The sequence below is a fragment of the Haematobia irritans genome, chromosome 2, assembly GCF_050003625.1.
Source record: "Haematobia irritans isolate KBUSLIRL chromosome 2, ASM5000362v1, whole genome shotgun sequence".
NCBI classification, from domain to species: Eukaryota; Metazoa; Arthropoda; class Insecta; order Diptera; family Muscidae; genus Haematobia; species Haematobia irritans.
Window position 1 is genome coordinate 54,740,040 of NC_134398.1, and position 3,230 is coordinate 54,743,269.

Consider the following 3,230-nt stretch of genomic DNA (forward strand, 5'->3'; position numbering starts at 1 on the left):
TCAATTAAAAATCCGCACTAATTTTAAACTATTAACAGAAATATACAGTTCCTTAATCTATTATTTGTTTTTACCAATAAAAAGCGTTTTTGATTTCTCTAACATCACATCATTCACTTCTCAGTTTCTAAAATGTTTCGAATAAATGTATTTTCATTAATAAACACCAATACCGCACGTACAATTTTGCAAAATTAAATCCACGTGTGCACTTCATAAATGCATCAACATAACTGAATGCAACAATAAAACTCAAAGACACAACCCAATAAACACAGGATGAGCGTTTTTCAAATGCAACACCTCTTCAGTTTGAGGGTAAATATCATTTTCAACATAAATTCAACTTGACTTGAAAAAGCTCATCTTCAATTCATCTTCAAATTGTTTGCGAATTACAACCAATTTGGCAAAATGTTGACGAAAACTTTGAAAATGTGTTGAAGATAATTGGAGAAAACTTTGACAAAACACTACCCTGAAATGCAACGAAAAAACCACATGGTTTTCAATACTACTTTTGACAACAAAGTTCGTGGAAGAAATACAAAAATGTGGAAATTTTTTAATAATCAATTGAAATTGCTTATAATAATTGGTAAGTAAAACTAAAACACGAAATTAAAACTTTAAGGAAGTCACTAAACTCAAATCTCTTTGCAGACAACTAAAATATTTGGATGCTGATTCTTGGACACATTAAGAGGCTGGCCGATGAAAAATGGTAGTGGCTTATCGAGAAGAGAAAGTTTCCATAAATCAAAGTGCAACCAAAAAAACTTGGTATTTATGCTTTTCTATATCAACAACTACTGGATGATAATTCGAAATTCACAAAATAACAAATTAAACCGATGATGCGATATAAATTAAACTATCGATGTGATATAGTTTAATTTATATCGCATCATCGGTTTAATTTGTTATTTTGTGAATTGAAATTGCTGGAAATTTATTCCAATTATCTGGACATCAAGTTCCTGAAAATTGCCAGTATTTTAATAACAACAATTTTGTAACACCAACGTTCTTGAGGAAATCACGAAGTACGTGGTCAGTTGGAAGAAATACAAATTGGTAAGTCAAAATAAAAAGTGAAATGAAAACATAATGGAAATCACAAAACTCGATTGTTTTGCAGAAAACTAAAATCATTGAATGGTATATTCTTGGAAGATGTTGGCCGATGAAAAACCGATGAAGGAAACAACAAAGAAAAGTTTTCAGAAAACTTACAAAGTGCAACCAATTAAAACAAAGTGCAACAATTCCTATATCAAGAACTTCTGGATGAAAATGTGCATCATCGGTTTAATTTGTTATTTTGTGAATTGAAATTGTTGGAAATTTATTCCAATTATCTGGTCATCAAGTTCCTGAAAATTGCCAGTATTTTAATAACAATTTTGTAACACCAACGTTCTTGAGGAAATCACGAAGTACGTGGTCAGTTGGAAGAAATACAAATTGGTAAGTCAAAATAAAAAGTGAAATGAAAACATAATGGAAATCACAAAACTCGATTGTTTTGCAGAAAACTAAAATCATTGAATGGTATATTCTTGGAAGATGTTGGCCGATGAAAAACCGATGAAGGAAACAACAAAGAAAAGTTTTCAGAAAACTTACAAAGTGCAATCAATTAAACCAAAGTGCAACAATTCCTATATCAAGAACTTCTGGATGAAAATGTGCATTACATCAATTTACATCCCGTCATCAATTTGATATTTTGTGATTTCCTCTTGCTGGAATCTATTTTAACACACAAGCCAGCAAGTTCCTCGATAGTAATTATTTCAAATTGCCAGCATATTAATGACACCAACATTATGGAGGAAATGGAATTATACATGTAAAAATGTTTAAGATATTTAAAGTTGTATTCATAGTTTTATTTATTAATACGTTTAATAAGATAATTACATTTTGATTGGTATTATATTATTATTTTTATATATTATTAATGTTATTTTTAAGATTATTATATTTGTTAACGAAAAAAATAATAAAATTTACAAAATCCCTAGAAATTTAGTATTGACTTTCAGTTAGAACTAGGATTGACTTTCATACAAATTGTGGTTTGAAAGTATTCGCAATAATGGTAATTTTTTATTTTTCTCACATTGAAAACTGTTTGAGAAATTATTGAGTAGCGATGCATTTCAATTTGAGGATTACAATTGAGAAATTATTGCTATTGTGTTGAATTTTACTGTTGAGGGTAATGTCTGTTTTTTGTTGAGAACGCGATTTTCTCAACAATTTCTCAACTTGAATATTACCCTAATCCTTTGAAAAAATGTTTGAAAAATTATTGAATTTTAGTATTTTTCAAACGTTTGTGTTTATTGGGAAATAGTCATAACGGATACATAGCTGCCGTAAAGAAAAACAACTCCACACACACACGATCCCTTTCTGATCTCGCTCTTGCAAGAAAACAACTCTCACCACAAAAGATACCAACAACACACAAGGAACATTCCATTGTCTCTAGAATCAAAACAACCAACAACAGCATAAATGACGCAATAACAAACACAAACAATCATACGAGATATACACAAAATGTCTCTAAAAACTCCCTCACATGATGCACTCACATTTTCCAGTAGCACGTTTATTGATTAGTTGGAATTCTATCTATAAGTTAAGGTTAAATATATACCAAATCTATGAGGAATCTATATAAAATTATATACACGCGTCAAGGATTATACTAACTACTTTTTATTCTACTTTATCTAAAATTTTCAATGTGAGTAAAAACACTCCAACATATAGTAAAAAGCGAAATAATCTGTAGGTAGCCATCGTACGAATCGGTAATGTCGTTAAGTTAATTTTTACTACAAAAATTTTTTTCCATACAAAATTTTTTCTTAGTAAATTGTCCACATTCCGTAGTAAGATTTTTATATTGCCCATGTATATTTATAATAGAATCAACGATGCATTAACTACTGTGTTGGAAATTTATTTAAGGAAAAATCCTTCCCATTTCGTAGTTAGTGAACTAAAAAACATTTACTGAATTTTTATAAGTTTTCCTTTAGCTAAGTTAATTTTCGTTGTGGTTACGAAAAATAAACTATATTAGAATAAATTTGTTGAACTATGTGGAAGTTAAAATGGTCCTTAAATTTACAAGACACTTTTTTTTCTGTGTAGTTAATTTGATTGAAATCGGTTCAGATTTAGATATAGCTCCCATATATATCTTT

The 3,230-nt window shown here is 29.2% G+C and overlaps 1 long non-coding RNA gene across 2 annotated transcripts; it reads left to right on the forward strand.

The window, feature by feature from the left end:
• The first annotated feature begins 256 nt into the window (after nt 1-256).
• Nucleotides 257-2,033, forward strand: LOC142224391 (uncharacterized). 2 transcript variants are annotated; one of them, XR_012719141.1, is made up of 5 exons: nt 257-318; nt 447-598; nt 664-1,077; nt 1,142-1,470; nt 1,535-2,033. It is a non-coding gene; the product is annotated as an uncharacterized LOC142224391 (long non-coding RNA). The 2 variants fall into 2 exon arrangements; XR_012719140.1 differs by lacking the exon at nt 257-318 and having other exon boundaries at nt 325-598.
• Nucleotides 2,034-3,230: the final 1,197 nt, after the last annotated feature.